At 38.8% G+C, this 20,855-nt stretch overlaps 1 pseudogene; it reads left to right on the top strand.

Moving 5' to 3' along the window:
* Positions 1-380: 380 nt before the first annotated feature.
* Positions 381-19,780, top strand: LOC116752696 (annotated as a pseudogene).
* The last annotated feature ends 1,075 nt before the right edge of the window (positions 19,781-20,855 follow it).

The raw sequence follows: 20,855 nt of genomic DNA, 5'->3' as shown, positions 1-20,855 counted from the left end.
AAATGGAAATCTTACTATGTTCTCTGATAGAAGCTAGCCTATAATTCACTACATTCCTACTTTGGAGCATTAACTTCTTGGCACTTCCTCTCTGTCCTGGGCATAAGCTGGTCATGCCCTGCAGCCAGAGAAAGCTCTCAAGTAGAGACACATTTTCATAAAGTAGGAAGAAATGGACATATATAGTAGCTGTCCTGCAAAGCTAAGGGGGTTAAGGGAATAGAGGTTGGCACTGGCAGCTACAGATTGATAGCTAAAATATTAAGAGTACACCTGGTGTGTATGTTTATGTTTCTGCTCCTGGGAGATGAAGTATCTGATAGTATTGTAAATGATGGGTACAGAATTTATAATTAGATGGCAATAAAGTATATTGAGAAATGGTAAACCAGGGTAGTACATCCAGTGACCAGAATTCCATGGATGTGAAGGCAATGAGAAGCATCACGAAGGGAGTGGTTAGAGGTAAGTAAGGATGGAGAGAGCTCTGTAGCTCTGTGGCTCAGCACCGGTGCTCACCACACTCAGATAGTGAGCCCAGATATGCTGTAACTGGTTACATGTTTCCTTGTGAGACAAGGAATCTCATGTTAGGAATTTAGTGAATATAATTTTTGTTCACTCCTACAGGCGATGGTTAGTAAGAAATCTTTCTTCTGAATTTGATTCTGGGTCAATGACTTGGTGCCAGAGATAAAACAGTTTTCAATGCATTTCACTCGACTTCCTCCTTACCCTCCTCCTCTCTTATCTCACAGCCTGGCTAAAATCAGTCTCAACTGTTCAATGCAGTGGTCTATGATCATTGAATAACAATATAATATTCATATATATTTTTTTAATTTGAAGTTCTTATGTACAAAGAACTAGGTTGTATATCCAGAAAGAAAATCAAAATTGATCCCTGAGTAGCCCAAAGAACCTTATTTTGCAGTGACAATTACCTGAAGTCCCTAATACAATTTAAGTTTATTGAAGTTGTTTTCTCTTTATTAGTAATGTGATCATAATCTCCATTGGATGTTGAGCTGGATAAATAAAGACAACTAAATTTTAATTGTTCAAATGCAGTATTTATTAGAAAATCTTAACAAGAAGGGATAGAAATAGAATTTGTATTTAACATGTAAAAATTAGACTAAAGGATTAAATTTTCATGATTATCACAGCCTGCTATCCCTTTCCACCTATATCCAGGATAATCAAAGTGATTTTCCTCTTTCTCTCTCTTCTCTCAGACTCTCTCTCTCTCTCCACTTTTGCAGGTTTACCTGTGCCTTCAGTTTTGGACCTATAATCTCCTGGACCTCTTTTAATCCCTAACACCAAAAGGTAGTCCAGCTGAAGTTTATGGTAACTTAGTGACAGATAAATATTGAACTAAACAAGAATCTTTTGATATTTTTACTCTCATTTGAGGATGCTTGTATATTTATAAATATGGCTGTAAACTATCATCATAAAGCACTATTTTAGTCATTTTTATACTCATGTTTTTGTATTTTAGGTGATTTTAGCGACATGCACAGTATATTTATTCTAATACATATATTTTGTGAATCTTTCAAATGCAGTTACAAAGAGTAAACTAATTGTTTTCTTCATCTCTAGTGATTGCAATATGTAGTTGTATTTTCATTTTTATAAATCTGAATGCAGGTTATCTCTTTACCAGGGAATACACTAGCTGATATTAATCCTCCCAAACAAGATAATATTATAGCTTTTGAAATTGGTATCAACACACAAGTTAATGAACAACTCAAAATTCTAAGGAAAAGTATGTTTTAATTGCCAAGTACAGTTAATTAACTTCTAAACTATAATCTGGGATATAAGAGATGTTATCTTTCATATTTCCTCTTAAAAATTCTCAGCATTTATATGTTAAGAAAGCTGAAAGAAACATTTTCCCCAAATAATTATTTTCTTTAATATTGGGATTATTATATATATATATATATATATATATATATATATATATTCTCCTGTACGCGGGCCTCTCACTGCTGTGGCCTCTCCCGTTGCAGAGCACAGGATCCAGACACGCAGGCTCAGCAGCCATGGCTCACGGGCCCAGCCGCTCCGCGGCATGTGGGATCCTCCCGGACCGGGGCACAAACCCGTGTCCCCTGCATCAGCAGGCGGACTCTAACCACTGCACCACCAGGGAAGCCCTATACATTTTAAATTTATCAACTTTATTGCATAGTATTTGTGGAACACTTCTTGTCTTATTCGACTTACAAATCTGTAGTGTTTATGATGTTCTATATTTTCAACTTATCTACATTTTCACTTTTCTTTGAGGCCTACCTAGTTCAAACAGCAGTGACTGAATTATTCATTCTCAATTATCCAAATGAATTGGGATCCGTGAGCTAGGGGAAAAACTAAACGTGACAACTGGAGTCTGAAAAAACTGGGTTCAAATCTTAGGTCCTGTTATTGTGAGATTTTAATAAAATGAATAAGATCATGGAAAGTGCCTGGAACCATATATATTTTTTTTAATGATCTCATATATTCTCTGAACTCACATATAATTTTCTGTATCTCTTTATTACATAAAAGATAATAGGCTACTTATATACATGTCTTTTCAAGCTTGCAAGATTGACATTCAAGAAGGATCTTCCTGGACCGGGGCACGAACCCGTGTTCCCTGCATCGGTAGGTGGACTCTCAACCACTGCGCCACCAGGGAAGCCCCAGGCATTTATTTTTAATGCTTTACGTATATAAATTTATTTATTCCTCACAATAATCCTATAATGTTGGGACTTTAATGAATCTTGATTTATGCCACATTGCTTAGTTTTCATTTGTATTTATAGTTAATTCTAGCACAAGGGAAGACTTTGACAAAATGGTGATCCAATTGTGTGGCCTATAGTGGGTGGGATTCAGATGGGAAAATATGAATAATTTCTTAATATTAAAGAAGTGGAAAACTGGTATATACTAAAGTTCACTGATTATTTTTAAGGAATAAGGTGAAACTGTGCTTAGGAGATACTTTGAAAGCAGTGGAGTTAAGAAACCTGAACAAAGTGGTGTTTTAAAATGTATTCCTTTCTCTGATGTTAATTTTGTATGTCAACTTGACTGGCCATGGGGTGCCAGATTAAATATTATTTCTGGGTGTGCCTATGAGGATGTTTCCTAATATGATTAACATTTGAATCCATGGACTCAGTAAAGTAGATTGCCCTCCCAATGTGGGTGGGCATCATCCAATCTGTTGAGGGTCTGAATAGAACAAAAGTCAAAGGAAAGAGGAATTTGCCCCTTTTTTCCTGCCTCACTAGTCAGTTGGGACATCTCATCTCATCTCCTGCCCTTTGCCTAGGATTTATATCATCATCTTCCCAGGGCTTCAGGTCTTCAGACTCAGAGTGAATTATATTATATTCAGACTCACACCAGCTTTCCTGGGTCTCTAGTTTGCAGATGGCAGATGGTTGGACTTCTCAGCCTTTATCATTGTGTGACCCAATAATAAATTATTATTATTTAATAATAAATCTTTCATTATATACACATATTTACTCTATTGGTCTCTTTCTCTGTAGAACCCTGATTAATACACTTTATATCTACTCAATGAGTTCTGCTATGGGTCAGGCCCTAAATTTTGTCCTGGAGATTTGTTGAACTGTGGTAGATTGAATTACTGGTCCGATCTTCACCCTGCCTTATAGCCTTGCCCTTTTCCAGGTAATTTAACAATTCCACTCAAAAAGGAATATGCTTCCATGTCTTTTGACTTTGGACTCGTGATTTGGTTGGCAAGTAGGATGTTAGTAGATATGACACAACCAGGGGTTTACAGAGTTCAGCTTGTTCTCTTTGTCCACTGCCACCTTTGTTCATTTGAAGAACCACCTTGCTGAGCTCTGGCTAGATCAGCCAACAGGTAAATGAGCCAGCCTAGCTGAGATCAGAAAGGCTACCCTAACCAATTCACAGAGGTTTAAGGGAAAAAAATCAAACAAGCATAAAAGTTATTTTTATATGCCACTGAAATTTTGTAGCTTTGTTTGTATTATAGCAACAGCTGTCTGATACAGACGCATAAAATATAGTTTGTGGCCTGCAGTGATTCATGTTGAAGTGGTTACAATTATATAAACACATACAATACTATGTGATTATGACACTACGGCAGGTATTTAAAAAGTACTCTCCAAGCACATATGTGGAAAAACAAACACAGATTGTCTTCAGCATTGTGATTGGATACTTGGTCATGTGTATACATTTATAAATTCAAGGATGAGTGTTCTTAACTGGTAATTTGGCATTTCAGTACATTTAGAGAGATATGAAAATTTAGTGTGGTAAAATAATCATAGAGATTTCTGCAGAGCTTTCTAGTTGCCTACCCAATATCTAGTCTCCTCTCCCCATGCAAAGGCACACTAAATTTATCAGTAAAGCCAAGCAAAGATGGCATCACCCAGCCACACTTGCAGCTTGGTGTGGCCATGTAACATAGAATCTGATCAATGTAATGTAAACAAAAGTGCTGTTTTTGACTTTCAAAAGGCTCCTTAATGAAAGCTTACTCAGTTGAAAATGAACCCTTTCTGCTGTTTTCCCCATCTTATTGTATTAAGGTGCAGACCCAATATCCTGGTAAACATCTGGAAGCATGAGTGGACTTGATGGTGTATATCAGCACTGATGATGACAGCATAGAAAAATAAAAGAATCTGGGCTCCTTTCAGAGGTAGAAAGCCCTAAAACTTCTGCCCCTGGTATTTTAAGTCTGTTTCAATCTGTCTTATTTTAATTTTTTTAAAATATTTTCTGAGTATTCATAGAGGCTATCCCTAAAAAATCATAATGTAAGTGAAATTTTTCCTGAAAATGAGTGTAAAGATGCAAAACAATGTTTAGTTCATATTTTAACTCCCAAAGGCATGTAGAAAAGGTTTATTTTTCCCAGTTTTGGTATTTAGGACCGTAATGTCCCCCAGCTTCCCTATCTATACCTTCTGTAGCACGACTGAATCTGTTAATGTTCTGCTTCATCTGTATTCGTCCTGCTAATACTGTCAGTCAGGAAGGATCTGAAATATTCATTCATTCATACAGGACTTATTCATTATTTATAACATTTCACTTTGTCACATACTTCAGGTCTATATCCTTTGGGCAATTTAAAAAACTTAAAGTAAAAAATGAATATCAAATATTAGAATTTTTTAATAATCAACTTGATGGCCAGAACATCATACCATCTGAAATTTTGATATCTTCTATAAAAATATTTCATCATTACTACTACTGTTCTCTATCTCTTGAAATAAATACTTTTATTAAAAATGAAAGTTCAGATCAATGAATTGATAGATTAATTTTATTCTGATGAATGTCAAGACTGGACCCACTCACCAACTTTATAATTCTTAAAGGCATTAAATACTCATGTGATAATAAAAACAGAAGGAATAAAAATTCATCCCTTTTAAGACAAAGTAGCATAATTTCCATCATTGTCTAGGACTTAACTTGTTTGTCTCATCAGCTTGACTGCTCACCCCTCCTCTACATCTTCCCTCAATAACTGTGGATATTTTCAGGCCTCAGCTAAGAAAAACAATCATTATTCTTCATAATTCCTGCCTTACTTATTATTGTTGAGGAGATAAGCATCTCTCGTTATTCCATTTCATATGAAAAACCTTCTCTTTGTATCTTAAAACTTCCTTTTAGATTATTTTTACTGTTTAGGTTTTGACATTTATGTTTATATTTCATTTTCAGTTCATTTTTATATACATTTTTAGGTATAGAACAAAGTTTATTATTTTTTTCACCTATGGATATCTAATTGCTCTATCATCATTGTTGAAATGACTATCCTAACTCTTCTGAATTACTTTTATACCTCTTTTTGAAAATCAGTTGTATATATATATATACGTATATACACACACACACATATATATATACCCATGTATATAGATATATTTCTAGATTTGGTTTTTGGTTATTTGATCTATTTCTCTATTTTAACAACAAATATTATTGTAGCTTTATAATAAGTCTTGAAATCAGGTAGTATTAATTCCCCAACTTTGTTATTCTTTTTTAATGTTGTTTGGCTCTTGTAGGTACTTTGCATTTCCATATAAATTTTAGAATCAATTTTCTAATTTCTACCAAACTTGCTGAGGTTTTAATTGGAACTTTCTTGAATCTATAGAGAAAATTAGGATGAACTTACATCTTAAAATTATTGAGTCTCCAGACCCATGAATATGGTATACCTCTCTATTTATTTAAGTCTTCTTTGATTTCTCTCAGCAATATTATGCAGTTCTCAGGGAACAGGTATTTCACATTTTTAAAATCAGTTTCATTCCTAAATATTTTATACTTTTATACTTCAGAAATTATATGTTTTAATTTCTAAAATTTTATTGCTAGTGTATAGAACTTTAATTAATAAACTCATTTATTAGTTCTAGTAACTTTAAAAAATAGATTCTATTCGAATTTCTACATAGATAATCATGTCATCTATGAATAGAGACAATTTTTCTTCTTTCTTTATATATATATATATATATATATATATATTTTTTTTTTTTTGCCTGATTTCTCTGGCCAGAGTCTCAAATACAATGTTAAGGAGAAGTAGTGAGAGTGGACATCTTTGTCTTGTTTTTGATATTGGTGAAAAAGCATTTATACTTTCACCATTAAGTTTGGTATTAGCTATAGATCTTGATATTAGCTATAGATGCTTTATCAGGTAGAGGAAGTTACCTTCTATTCCTCGTTGGCTAAAAATTTTTAACAAGAATAGATGTTGGATTTTTCAATTAAAAAAAAAAGAGGCAAAGGGTTTGAACAGACGTTTTACCAGAGAATATATATAGATGATAAATAAGCCTATGAAAAGATGCTGAACATCACTGGCCATTAAAAAAATGTAAAGTAAAATTGCTATGAAATACTGTTATACATCTATCAGAATGGTTTAAAATAAAAAGGCCAATCACACCAAGTGTTTTTGTGAGAATGTAGAGGAACTAGAACTCTCATACACTGCTGCTGAGAATGTAAAATGATAAAGCCACTTTGGAAACAGTGTGGCAGTTTCTTAAAAAGTTTAATATATATCTCCACTTATGAGTCATCCCTTCTATTGCTAGGTATTTACTCAAGTGAAATAAAAGCACATGTCCATAAAATAACTTATAAACAATTGTTGTTAACAGCTTTATTTGTAATAATCAACTCTAATGTCCATCAACAGATCAATGGATAAACACATTGTGGTATATACATACAGTGGAATAATATTCAACAATCAAATGAAATGACCTATTGATAATACACAACACGTTTACTCTCAAAATAATTATACTGACGGGCTTCCCTGGTGGCGCAGTGGTTGAGAGTCTGCCTGCCGATGCAGGGGACACGGGTTCGTGCCCCGGTCTGGGAGGATCCCACATGCCGCGGAGCGGCTGGGCCCGTGAGCCATGGCCGCTGGGCCTGCGCGTCCGGAGCCTGTCCTCCGCAACGGGAGGGGCCACAGCAGTGAGAGGCCCGCGTAACGCATAAAAAAAAAAAAAAAAAAAAAAAAAAAAAAAAAAAAAAAAAAAAATAATTATACTGAGTGAAAGAAGTTGGAGAAAAGAATATACACTACAAATAACTCCACTTATGTAAAATTTTACAAAATGCCAACTAATGTCTAGTGAACAAAATTAGATGAGTGGCTTCCTGAAAATGGTGGGCAGGTGGGCAATAAGAAATGATTAGGAAGGGACTTAAGGAAACTTTTTGAGATAATGGATATGTTGATTACTTTGACAGTGGTGATGGCTTCACAGGTATATACATAGATCAAAACTTGTCAAATTATACATTTTTAATTCATGCAGTTGAATGGAAGTTAATCACACCACAATAAAGCTGATATCTAGAATAAGGAAGGGACAGCCTGAATCACTCAAATCTTGTTAAAAATACTTATTTTTAAATTGTGAATTATATAGATGCTTGTCATAATAAGACAGACATTATTATTTTGACAATTCTTTAATACCTTCTCTAGGCAGTAGTATTACTGAATAGATTTTTTAAATGTGTTCAACAATCTAGTATTTATAACTGCACCAGAAATCACTCTATGTTGGTTTGTTGTAAACCAGACTAGCAAATTATTATCGACCATTTGTTTGTGATTGAGAGTAGTTTGATAATGTTTCCTATACTGTATGCTGTTTACCTAGAAATATTCATCATCCATGTTCTAGTTATCACCACCCATCTATTCACCAATAAAGTGCATTCCCTCCCAGACATATTGACAAGAGATATTTGTCGAATTGTGCATTTTAATCTTAATTATTTTATACAATATTTTTAAACAGTAGATGTTATTTTAAACATCAAAATAGCAACTTAGCTGATAAACCAGCATCAGTTACAAGATATTCCACTAATATCTCATTAAAATATATATGTGAGCAATGTAGGTGATGCTACTCAGACAGTTTTTGTTCATTTGGGGAAGATAATTGAGTTAATTACAATGAAGTTTCCATAAAAGTAACAGAGAATTATTGGTGGATCTTTAGGGGGAAAATATTGGAAATAGTCCTTTTATTTAAAATTCAAATATCTGATTAAATGTATTTTTTTCATGCCCCTTCTTAACTCTCATCCCCAAAGCAGCTATAATTTGGGGGAGTAAAATATTTAAATTATGGAGAAAATAATTGGGAGAGTGTAATATGTCAACTTTATGTGCCCACTTGACTGGGCTAAGGTATGCCCAGACATTCAGTCAAACAGTATTCTGGGTGTGTCTGAGATGGTGTTTCTAAATGAGATTAACATTTCATTTTATTGACCTGAAACAGATAGACTGCCAGATATTTCTCCAGCAAAGATTTGTTGATTTGGGATCAGCAGAGAATTGCACTTCAGGGTCTACAACAATGGTGAGGCATGTATAGATGCCCAAACAGAAAGGGAAGGAAAACAGTTTTATAGAGGTGAAAAGGAAGGTGGAAGGGCTACAGTAAACAAAGAGTCTATTGCTTTTCATTGGCTGAGTTCTTGTCAGGAAAGAAAAGAAATCTCTTCTTCCTGTTGGGCTCTGCTATTGTCACAGGGTGAGAGAGCTCCCCTTCTGGTCTCCAAACTCTTACTGAGGTTTCTGTTTATTGTTTACATTTTCCCCTTTTCATCAAGATCTTTCTCTGAAAACACTGCTGGTCAAGAGTCAGGTTTTCTATGGGCTTCCCTGGCGGTACAGTGGTTGAGAGTCCGCCTGCCGATGCAAGGGACGAGGGTTCCTGCCCCGGTCCGGGAAGATCCCACATGCCGCGGAGCGGCTGGGCCCGTGAGCCATGGCTGCTGAGCCTGCGCGTCCGGAGCCTGTGCTCTGCAATGGGAGAGGCCACAACAGTGAGAAGACCGAAAAAGAGTCAGGTTTACTAGTTTTTGCAGCTTTTTGTCCCTCAATGCCAGGGAAGACCTTTCCTGAGTATAATGTCCCATGTCAGAAGGAAAGTGCACATATTGGAAATTTATTAAGGTTACATTCAAGTAACAAGGAGGGGTAGGAGGGAGAACTCTCAGGCCCTTTTTATATAAAGTCCATATGTTATCAAGATTATAGACACTGGAGATCATCTGAAGCATTAGGTCATCATCAAATGTTTAGTGACAAACTTCCAACAGGCCTGGTCCAGATATCTTTGGAAAGCTGTTTCATCAGAAGTCATCTGCTTCAATTCTAGGAACAATTTACTTTCAAGGTAGTACATTCTTTTCATATTCTATTCCATTTAACTTTTTTTAAGGCCTTGAGACCATGTCATCTGGTTCTTCTCATAAAATTGGGTCGGATTTGTTATTGTTGAGTAAAACATATAGAGGTTCAGACATAAGAGAGAAATTTGGAGTACAATTTTGTCAATAACCAACTAGCCCAAGAAAGCCTCACAGTTGGTGCTTAGTTTTGGGTTTGGGAAACTTAGGATGCCATGAAGTCTATCTGGATCTTAGTGTACCCCTTGTTCTGATATCAGATGCCCAAAACCAGATGGGCAAATTGCAAATTTTCTTTGGAGACCTTATGTCCTTTTAAGGCTAAAAACTTTAGCAAGTGGATGTTCTCTTCCTGGGAGGAGGCTTGAGAAGAAGAGTAAAGAAGCAAATCATCCACATATTGTAACAGTAGAAACTCTAGGGAACTTAAGAAACTCAAGGTTGTGTATCATCCAGATCATCCTTTAGGATTTGGGAGAAATAAGAAGGACTCCCAGTGTAACTCTGAAGCATTACTGTCTAGGTGGATTGCTTTTCTTGCTAAGAGAAGGGAAAAAGGTATTGGCTGGCTCCATCAACTGGAATACTAAAGAATGCACAGCATAAATCAATTAGAGTAAAGATTTACTTTGTTGGGAATAGATATTAGTAATGTATGAGAATTAGGAATAACAGTGTGTCAAGGGATAACAATGCTGTTTATTGCTCAGAGGTCCTGGACAAACTTTCACCCTCAGTACTTAGGTTTTCCCACCTGTAAAATGGGAGTGCTAATGTGACTAGTACAAGGGATAAGGAGGCCTTGAGCCTTGTAATCTTCCATTATGTCCTTTATACCTTGAAGGTCTTCTTTACTTATAGCATATGATTAATAATGGGAAGAAGTTTTGAGGGGTCTGTTTGAATCTTGATGGGAGGTGCATTGTGAAATTTGCCAACAATAGTTGGAGATTTTGCCCATAAGGAAAGTGGCAGCTGATTCAACAGGAACAAATAATCAGTGTTTCCAGAATCAGCTCTAGTACCTACTGTCGGAGTCAGAACAAATAAAAGATGTCAAAGTGTCATTTAATTCACCTGGTTGGTTACATTGATTTCTAGAATTATTTTATTCCAGCATAATACTTCTCTTAGAAGTCTCCACCTAATAAGTGGACAAGGGCAGAGGAGAAAAGGGTGTGTATCTTCCAAAGGGCCTAAACAAAAGGAAATAAGTTCAGTGACAGGATCCTCTTGAGGTTTATTAGAGATTCCCACTATCTGAACTATTTTAGTACTGGGAGGTAGGGACAGTTTTAGAGTAGTGGGGTTGAGCACCAAGAGAGTGGCTCTGTTGTCCATTAGGACTGGAAGAGATTTATCTCCAGTCTGGAGAGATGTTTCTCCAAGCCAATTAAGAGGAAGGAAGGGGCTTCTCTGGTGGAGCAGTAGTTGAGAGTCTGACTGCCGATGCAGGGGACACGGGTTCGTGCCCCTGTCCGGGAAGATCCCACATGCCGCAGAGTGGCTGGGCCCGTGAGCCATGACCACTGAGCCTGCGCGTCCGGAGCCTGTGCTCCGCAACAGGAGAGGCCACAACAGTGAGAGGCCCGCGTACCGCAAAAAAAAAAAAAAAAAAAAAAAAAAAAAAAGAGGAAGGAAGAGCCCCTGTAGTTCCTTGGAGCCCAGTCATTGAGAATTAGGAGGATGCTGGAAAGGCTGATTTGAGGGCTGAAGGCACCTAAAGTGCTTATTTGTACCAATCTCTTTCCCAATCTTCTGGCTGTTTGCAATAACAGCAAAAACTAGGAGGACTTGGTTTCACTTAGGAGCCTTCATTTGCTGGAGTTGAAGATTAAGAATTTTGGCAGCCTCTCTTGGAAGTGACTCGTGTAGAGTATGAGAGAGCTGATTTGTCAGATTAACTAAATCTGAAGTGGACAGAGTTTCTCATTCCTTCCTGATCCTTTTTTACTAGAAAGGAAAAGTCTCAGTTCAGTCCATTAATAAACATACAGTTAAAAGCTAGTTGGGTGGAATCAACATTTGATGGAAGACCAGCTTTTTTAAAAAAACGATCTACAGTTGATAGTAATAGTTAATAGTAGGTTCAGAAGATTTTCTTGTGCAAGTTTGAATTTTGTTCCAATCAATAGTAATTGCTTTCTGAAGTTACCTAATGATTGCTGATTGCCCATATAAGTTAGTGGGCTGTTTTCCGGGTTGTAATTCTAGAGACCTTTCAGGATTTTCCCAATTAGTAGTTTTCATTCAATGCTAGTCCTGGCTTTCACCCTTTCATGGAGAAGCAAAAGAACTAGCTGATATAGGTCAGAGAAACCATGTTGATAAATTTGAATAACTATATTAAATTCCTCAGCAAACGTGAGGAATTTCTTCAGTTATGTTAGGAAAATCTTTACTATGGCTCACAGCTCAGCTTTAACCCAGGAAGTCTAAGAAATGAAGCGTTTAGCCTCTGAATCCTCAGAAGACTTAATTTTAAAGGGACAGGTTCTGATAATTTTAGAGGAAAAGGGAGTAGGGAGAGTTTCAGAGAAAAGGGGAAGTTTGCTGGGAGCATTAGTATGGTGAATTTGAGGGTATGGGGGTGGTGTAGAAGGGAAGGAAGGAGATGGAGCCAGACGTGGAGCCTGAGAGAAAGAAACCAAGGAAGAAGAGCCTGAGGTTTCAGGAAACATTTTGTTTCTCTTAAATATTTTTTGTCTCAGTTAATCTTAAAATCTTATTACGCAGAAAGGCAATTTTAGGCTCCTGAAAAGTTGAGAAACTTCAAAATACCAACAGGAATAAGCAGTCCACTCACTTCTGGAAAATTTTGAGCTATTATAGTCCAATTCAGTTTCAAGGAAATTAAGTTTGGGGATTTCACAAGTCTCCCATAGTGGCCACTGATATTCTAAATTGCCTTTAGTCATGCATGTTTATTTTAGTTAGAAATGAGCATGAGGAGGCTTCCCTGGTGGCGCAGTGGTTAAGATTCCACCTGCTGATGCAGGGGACACGGGTTCGTGCCCTGGTCCGGGTAGATCCCACATGCCGCAGAGCGGCTGGGCCCGTGAGCCATGGCCCCTGGGCCTGCGCATCCGGAGCCTGTGCTCCACAACGGGAGAGGCCACAACAGTGAGAGGCCCGCATGCCACAAAAACAAAACAAAACAAAACAAAACAAAAAAACAAAAGAAATGAGCATGAGGAAGGACCTCTGCTTTTAAACATAAAGCTGGACAGAGCCTTTGTGAGAGAAGCACCCTCAAAATACTTAGATAACTGGGATCCCATTTCCTAGAGGTTTTTCCTCTAGAGCAAAGAACAATTTTCAAGCAGCATAAACAGCTTACAGCACAAATGGCTCAATTCAAATAGTGTAACAGAGCTAACCCCAGCCTGTCTTAAGGAGACAGTTTGGTCTTGGAGGAGCCAGGCCAGAGACCTTTTCTTTAGCCAGTGCCCAGAAGACAGTTTCCAAAGGAGTAGGCCAAAAGCTGAGAAACCTGGCACCGTTTCAGATAAAGAACACTTGTTCACAAAGGAATGGGTAGAGGCTAGACAGCTTCAGGGAGAAGCAGCCCCTGTTCTGAATGGAAAAGGCAGAGGCTTGCCAGTTCAGGGAATCAGTGTGATCTCAAAATCAGACTGAAAAGCCAATGAGTACTCGCATACAAAACACGGCCTAACCAGAAAGGCAGAAACCCTTAAATGGATCCCCAGTAAAAGCTTGGAGAGGTTCAGATGCAAGGAAATGCATGAGCTTGAATCCAGGAGAAGGATGTACCTTCAAACAGTAGGCTCTGTGAGAAAAGCAGTGAGTGACAAAGGTCTCATTTGTGGGTACTGGACCTTTTGTGCACCAGCTCAACAGCCCTCGAGCTGTGAGGGGTCCCTGTACAGTCTTCCAAAACATTGACCTAAAACAATGGACAGCCAAATTTTTCTCCAGAAAAGATGGAGTTATTTGGGTTCAGTAGAGAACTGCAGTTCAGGGTCTGTAACCATGGAAAGCCATGTACAAGTTCCCACATGGAAAAGGAAGGAGAACACTTTTATAGAGGGAAAAAGGAAGCTGGGAGAGATATAGTAAACAAAGAGCCCATCCATGGCTTTTCATTGGCTGACTCTTTGCCAGGAAAGACAAGGAGTCTTTCTTCTTCTTAATGGTCTCTGCTATTGTCACAGGGTGAGAGAGCATCCCCGTTTGGTCTCCCAACTCCACTTAACTGAAGTTTCTGTTTATTAATTTTGTACAAGTTGGTGGAGTGAGTAAAACAGACCCTCTCCAATACAAGTGGGACCAGTTGAAGGACTGAGTAACCAAAAGACTGACCCTCCAGAGAGTAAAGGGAACATCTCCTACCTGACTGCCTTAGAGCTGGAATATGGATTTACTGATGCCTTTGGACTCAAATTGAAACACAGGCTTTTCCTGAGCCTCAGGCCTACTGACCTTTGGACTGGAGCTATACTGTTGGATCTCCTGGTCCTCAGGCCTTCAAACTGAGACTAGAACTACACTATTGACTCTCCTGGGCCTCCAGCTTGAGGGCTGCTGATATATATATATATATATATATATATATATATATATAGTGTTTCTGTTTCTCTGCAGAACCTTGACTAACACAGATTTTGGTACCAAGATAATTGAAGAGGGGACAGAATTGTAAGGATAAGTTTTCTAATTTAGTTCTGGGGATTCTGGAACTGGCTCTCAAATCTTATTATATTTAAAGATATGAATGACTTTATTTCCAATAGTAAAAGAGATCATTGATAGTCTACAGAATGATCTAGCAATGGAGGTATACAAAATGTCACCACAGGGTAATCCTAATCAACTTTTTGTAAGACGCAAGGAGCTTGATAACTGTGTATTTGATACTTTGGGATTTTTTTCTCAAACTAATGAATGTCAGTGAGACTGGTGGGTTGCTCCTAATGTCAATGGACAAAGTAGGGAAAGAAATGAATGAGATCAGGGATTTTAATTCCAAGGTCAAGGGTCACATGAAGACCTAAAAACTTCTGTGTGTGCCCTGAAAGAGACTTATCTTCAATAGGCACAAGACTGAGAATGTTGAAAACCTAACCCAGAATTCCTTCCTGCCAATGGATGAATTTCAATGCAAATTAAATTCCCAACCTCACAGAGTGTCTACTGTAAATGTGAGGGCATTACTTTTTAAAGAATGGGATCCTATAAGCTGGAAAGGGGACTTGTGGGAAGACTCCAGTAAAGTTGGGGATATCAAACCCCTAAATCCTGGTGAGTCTTCTTGCCCATGGAAGAGGCCTCCCCACTCCCAGTGGAAGCAGCCTCCACATTCTCCGTGTAAATGCCTCTCCACCTTGTCTGAAAAGATCAACTCTACATTCCCTGAGGAAAACTGTGATGACCTCCCCAGAGGCAGTTGTTATCGCAAGACAATGGAGATTCTCCTCGGGACTCAGTCCCCTCCCCCAGTTTTCTTTGCTTCTAGGCCTATAATTAGACTCAAGTCCCAGCAGACCCCTAAAAGTGAGGAATAAAGTGTAACCCATGAGGAGGTGCACTAACACCTCCAAATAGCTACTTGAGTTTTCTAATTTACACAGACAGAAATTTGGGGCACATGTCCTCTGGGCATGGAAGGGTGTGGGATAATGTTGGAAAAAATATAAAGCTGGACCAGGCTGAATTTATTGATATGGGCTCTCTAAGCAGATTCTACATTTAATATTGCAACTTGGAGAGTTAGAAATGACTAACAGTTTGTTTGCCTGAAACATAGATCATTGACAGGTGGCCCACAGTGAATGAGTTAGAAATGTCAGACTGAAGATGAATCTGGCCTCTGTACCCCAACACCAAATTAAATCTCAGAGACAGAGTTTTGGGTGAAGTAGGAAAGAATAGTTTTATTGCTTTGCCAGGCAAAGTGGGCCACAGCAGACTAATGCCCTTAAAACTGTGTGTCCCAACCTGGAGCATGTAGTGAGGAGTTTTATAATAATGGTCAAAGGTGGTGTGAACAGCTCATGGACATTCTTCTGATTGGTTGGTGGTGAGGTAAATGGGAGTCAACATCAACCTTCTGGTTCCAACCTGTCTGGGGTCTATGTGCTTGTGGGCAGCATACAGTTAACTTCTCCCACTTGGTGAGTATGCAGAAATATTTCAGTATCTGCAAAACTGCTCAAAGATATTGTTATGTATACCTCTTGAGGGAGAACCAGGACCTTGCCCCGAGGCTGCACTATTGTTTCTTGACTGTTCCTCCCTTTTCTCTGTATTGCCTCCCTTCTCTAATTAGCAACTGTTTTGGGCAGGGTCTTGGAGACTGAATGAAGCCTATTTCCTGTAATTGAGAAATGGGGGACACAGAAAGGCTTTTGTGCCCAGGAACCCCACAGGGTTCTGCTCAGTTTCAGAACCTGCCTTGATTTAATGTAGAAGAAGTTATTCAAGGGCTTAGTGGGATTGGAATTTTAGAGTAGATTTGTCATTTAAAAACTACTCACCCACACTGGGAAGGTCCAGAGATACAACTTTCATCACATCTGTGAGGAATACTTTTGTAAGCTCTGTGATCACTCTTTGTTGTAGAACAGACCTTACAGTGGGCACTGTGGTCATTGAATTGGGAAACCTAAATGCAAGGGGAGTAATTGATCCTGGAGTGGTAGGGACAAAGTGTCAGCATCAACCACCAAAGGCAAGGTGAGTGTGGTTCCCATAAACAGACCTTAGGGTGAAAGCAGTAATAAGAATTGTTTGACTCACAGAGACCTATGACATTGGCTAGTTGATCCTGGAGTTCCTAGAAGTGAAATAAATAGGAAATCTATTAAAATGTTACTTGATCTGTAAAAGCAGAAAAATTCTAGAACAAGTGAACAAAAGTCTAAGCTGAATCAAACAATGGGAATGTGGACATAACCCACGAGACCAGATTTCTGAGCCAGTTTGCAGACCCAGAAAACTTTGAATAAAGAGAAAGTTGGGCCCCCTTGAGGAGGGCCCCTGGTACACTGCTAAAAATGTATCATTCTTTTTTCTCCTAGCCTTACTCAAAGGGACCTATGATCTTTTGCCAGGGTAACTGTGCGTTGGGGGAAAGGAAATCATCAGACGTTGGGGGGCAACGGCTCTGAACTGACACTAATACCAGGAGACCCAAAACATCACTGTTGTCTATCAGTCAGAGTAGGGACCATTGGAAGTCTGGCGACCAGTTGAGTTTTAGCTCAAGTCTATCTCATAATGGGACAAGTGTATCTCCCAACCCATCCTGTGGTTACTTCCCCAGTTCTGAAATGCATAATTAGATTAGATACACTCATAAGTTGGCTTTGTCCCCTGACCGGTGAACTGAGGGCTATTATGGTCAGAAAGGCCAAGTGGAAGCTGCTGTTTAACTGTCTCTAGGAGAATATAAGCCAAAAGCAGTCCTGTAGGGATTGCAGAGAACAGTGCCACCATCAAGGATTTAAAGGATGCAGTATGGTGATTTCTACTACATCCCCATTGAACTTGCTTATTTGGCCTGTGCAGAAGACAGATGGACTTCGGAAAATAACAGTGGATCATCATAACCTTAACCAGGTTGTGACTCCAATTGCAGCTTCTGTACCAGAGGTAGTTTCACTGCTTGAGGAAATTAATGTATCCCCTGGTTCCTGGAATGCAGCTATTGATCTGGCAAATAATTTTTTCCTCCATACTTGTCAGTAGGATCATCAGAAGCAGTTTGTTTAGAGCTGGCAAGGCCAGCAATACAGTATCACTCTCTTACCTCAAGAGTCTATCAACTCTCCTGCTCTATGTCATAATTTAGTTCCCAAAGATCTTGATCACTTCCCTTCCACAAGGTATTACGCTGGTTTATTACACTGATGACATTATGCTGATTGGACCTCCTGAGCAGAAAAGAACAACTACTCCAGACTTACTGGTAAGAGATTTACCTGTCAGAGTGTGGGGGAAAAAATATGACAAAAATTCAGGGGCCCTACCTCAGTGAAATTTCTAGGAGTTCAGTGGTGTGAGGCATGACAAAATATCCCTTCAAAGGTGAATCTGGTCCCTCCTACAACCAAAAAAGAAGCACACCACCTAGAGGACCTCTCTTGATATTGGAGGCAACATATTCTTCCTTTGGGTTTGTGTCTCTGTTCTATTCACTGAGTAATCCAAAAAAGTTGCTAGTTTTGAGTGAGGCCCAGAACAAGATAAATCTCCTCAACAGACCCAGGCTGCCATGGAAGCTGCCCTGCTGCTTGGTTCATATGATCCAGCAGGTCCAATGGTGCTTGAAGTGTCAGTGACAGATAGGGATGCTGTTTGGAGACTTTTGCAGTCCCCCATAGGTGGATCACAGTGCAGGTCCTCAGGATTTTGGAGCAAAGCCCTGCTATCCTCTGTAAATTACTATCCTTTCAAAAAACAGCTCTTGGCCTGCTACTGGGCAATAGTAGAGACTGAACAGTTAACCATGGGCTGCCAAGTTGCCATTATAGCTGCCTATCATGAACTGGGTGTAATCTGACCCACCAAGCCATAAAGCACGAACAGCAACACCTCATCTTTGAATGGAAGTAAATGTACCTGATCAGATTTGAGCTAGCCCAGAAGGCACAAGTAAGTTACATGAAGTGGCCCAAATACTCATGGTCCCCACTCTTGCTACACTGTTTTCTCTGTCCCAGTCTACACCTTTGGCCTCAGGAAAAATTCCATAAGATTGGTTGACAGTGAAAGAGAACTACTGGGCCTGGCTTGATGTTTCATTGATGTTTCTGTATGATAGGCAGGCACCACCTTAAAGTAGACAACTTTAGCACTGCAATTCTTTTCTGAGACATTCATGAAGAACAGTCGTGAAGGGGAGTCTTCCCAATGGACAGTACTTCGAGATGTTTACCCAGATGTTCACTTTGCTTGGAAGGGGAAATGGCCAGTCCTGAGATTATATACTGATTCATGACCTGTGGTCAATGTTTGGCTGGATGGTCAGGGATTTGGAAGGAACACGTTTAGAAAACTGGTGACAAGGAAATGTAGGGAAAGAGCATGTGGGTAGACCTCTCTGAATGGAAAGAAAACAAGAAAATATTTCTGTCCCATGTGAATGATCATCAAAGAGAGCATTTTAACAATCAAGTGGATAGAATGACACATTCTGTGTATACCACCCGTCAGCATTTTTCCTCAGCCAGTGGACTCAGGAACAAAGTAGCCATGGTGGCAGGGATGGAGGTTATGCATGCATTCAGTGCTACGGACTTCATTCACTAAGGCCAACCTGGATTCAGCCACCACTGAGGTCCAGTCTGCCAGCAGCAGAGCCCAACATTGAATCCCTGATATGGCACCGTTCCCTGGGAGTGGTCAGCTAGCTAACTAGTGGCAGGTTGACTAACTTTGACAGCTTCTGTCTAGGAATGGGCTATGTTTTACTCTTACTGGAATAGATTTACTCTGAATACAAATTTCCTTTCCCTGCAAGCAATGTTTCAAAACCCTCATCTGTAGTCTTTCAAAATGCTTTATCCACCATCCTGATATTTTACACAGCATTGCTTCTGATTAAGGAATTCACTTCACAGCACAAAAATTATGTCAATGTGCTCATAATCATGAAATTCTCTGTTTTCCATGACAGAATGGTATAATAGCTTTTTGAAGACTCAGTTACAGCACCAGCTAGGTGGCAATACTTTGCCAAGCTGAGGTAAGATTCTCCAGAGGCTACATATGCTCTGAATCACCATTCAGTATATGGTGCTTTTTCTTCCACAGCCAGGATTAATGGGTCCAGGAATCAAGAAGTGAAAATGAGAATGGTACCACTTACTTTTACCTCTAGTGACACACCCTAGCAAAATTGTTGCTTCCTGTTACCATGACCTTATACTCTGCTGTCCTAGAGGTTTTAGTTCCAAAAGAAGGAATGCTTTCACTAGGAGATACAACAATGTTTCCATTAAACTGAAAGTTAAGACTGTTGCTCAGCCATTTTGGGCTCCTTATGCCTCCAAATCAACAGGCAAAGAAGGGAGTTAATGTGCTGTCTTGGATGATTGATCCTGACTACCAAGGGGATGTTGGACAACTACTCTACAGTGGACATAATGAAGAATGTGTCTGGAATATAGATTTCTTAGGACATCTCTTAATATTACCATGTTTTGTGACTATGGCCAATGGAAAACTACAGTCCAATCCAGGCAGGACTACTGATGGCTCTGACTCTTCAGGAATTCAGAAATAAAGGTGTGGGTCAGCCTACCAGTTAAAGAACTTCCACCAGCTGAGGTGCTTGCTAAAAGCAGAGGGAATACAGAATGGATAATAGAAGAAGTTAGTCATAAATACCAGCTTTGAGCACAAAATCAGTTACAGAAATAAGGACCTCCTCACTATGTAATGACTATGTTGGGGGATGGTGTGTTGTGTGTGTGTGTGTGTGTGTGTGTGTGTGTGTGTGTAGAAAAGATCTTTGTTTTCATACCTCTCTTATTCTCTTATTATATAAACTGTGTTGAATTTATATTATAGTATTTAAGTATTATCAATTCTACATCATAGTATTTTAGTTATGGGATATCAAAAAAAAGTAAACATCACTCATGAACTTTACCTTCTCCTCTGTGGAAGGAGTTAGTGTATTTTTTATTGTATGCAGAATAGCTGTATAATTTTAGGTAAAATTATGACCTTGTTATTGTCTTTCATTGGAGATTAAGTATGGTTTTAAGGAAATGCGTATGGGTGCCATGTTGACAAGGCGTGGACTTATGATGGTTAATTTGTGTCAACTTGAGTAGGCCCCCAGGGTGCCCAGACATTTGGTCAGACATTATTCTAGGTGTGTCTGTGAAGGTGTTTTGGAAGAGATTAACATTTGAATTAGTAGACAGAGTAAAGTGGTTGTCCTTCCCAATATTTGTGGATATCATGCAATCTTATGAAAGCCTAAATAGAACAAAAAGAGTGACCCTCTAGAGAGTAAAGGAATTTCTTCCTGCACTTCTGCCCTCAAGCTGGGACATAGTTTTTTTTTTTTT

Source organism: Phocoena sinus, chromosome 4 (genome assembly GCF_008692025.1).
Source record: "Phocoena sinus isolate mPhoSin1 chromosome 4, mPhoSin1.pri, whole genome shotgun sequence".
Taxonomy (NCBI): domain Eukaryota; kingdom Metazoa; phylum Chordata; class Mammalia; order Artiodactyla; family Phocoenidae; genus Phocoena; species Phocoena sinus.
Note: the sequence above shows the minus strand (reverse complement) of the source record. Positions and strands in the feature narration are given on the sequence as shown.